Source organism: Neopelma chrysocephalum, unplaced genomic scaffold, assembly GCF_003984885.1.
Source record: "Neopelma chrysocephalum unplaced genomic scaffold, ASM398488v2 Primary Assembly neopelma1_79971, whole genome shotgun sequence".
In the NCBI taxonomy this organism is placed as follows: Eukaryota; Metazoa; Chordata; class Aves; order Passeriformes; family Pipridae; genus Neopelma; species Neopelma chrysocephalum.
The window spans coordinates 1-463 of record NW_020911417.1 but is presented as its reverse complement, the minus strand read 5'-3'; the positions used below and the strand labels follow the sequence as shown (position 1 = coordinate 463).

The following is a 463-nucleotide window of genomic DNA, read 5'->3' as shown; positions in this document are numbered from 1 at the left end:
ATTCTTCCTGCTTGGAGACCTGTGGGAATGGGGATAACGGGGTGAGGAACCACCCCAAAAACAGTTCTGGCAGTGGGACAGTGCCAGGAACTCCTCCTGCTTGGAGACCTGTGGGATTGGGGAAAACGGGCTGAGGGACCACCCCAAAACCAGTCCCAAACCAACCCAAAACCCCTCAGCTGAGCAGCAGGACAGGGCCAGGAGCTGCTCCCGCCTGGACAATGGGGGGATTGATGGAGATGCACCCCCAAATCTTCTGCTGCAGCTTGAGGCACCTCGATGGGATCCCATCCCCAACCTGGGGGGTCCCCTGACCCCTGGCTGCCCCCCAGCCCCCCCAGCCCCCCTAGGACCCCCCCTCACCTCAGCAAAGTTCATGTAGATGCACTCCCGTGCCTTCTGGTGCAGCTCGAGGCACCTCGATGGGATCCCATCCCCATCCTGGGGGGTCTCCTGTACCCCC

At 62.0% G+C, this 463-nt stretch overlaps 1 long non-coding RNA gene across 1 annotated transcript in view; it reads right to left on the bottom strand.

Annotated features, from left to right (window-relative positions):
• LOC113979423 overlaps positions 1–411 on the bottom strand; it is a 1,102-nt gene extending 691 nt beyond the window's left edge. Inside the window, exon 1 of the long non-coding RNA XR_003537862.1 lies at positions 364–411. This is a non-coding gene — a long non-coding RNA (uncharacterized LOC113979423). The remainder of the gene's footprint in view (positions 1–363) is intronic.
• Between the last annotated feature and the right edge of the window lie 52 nt (positions 412–463).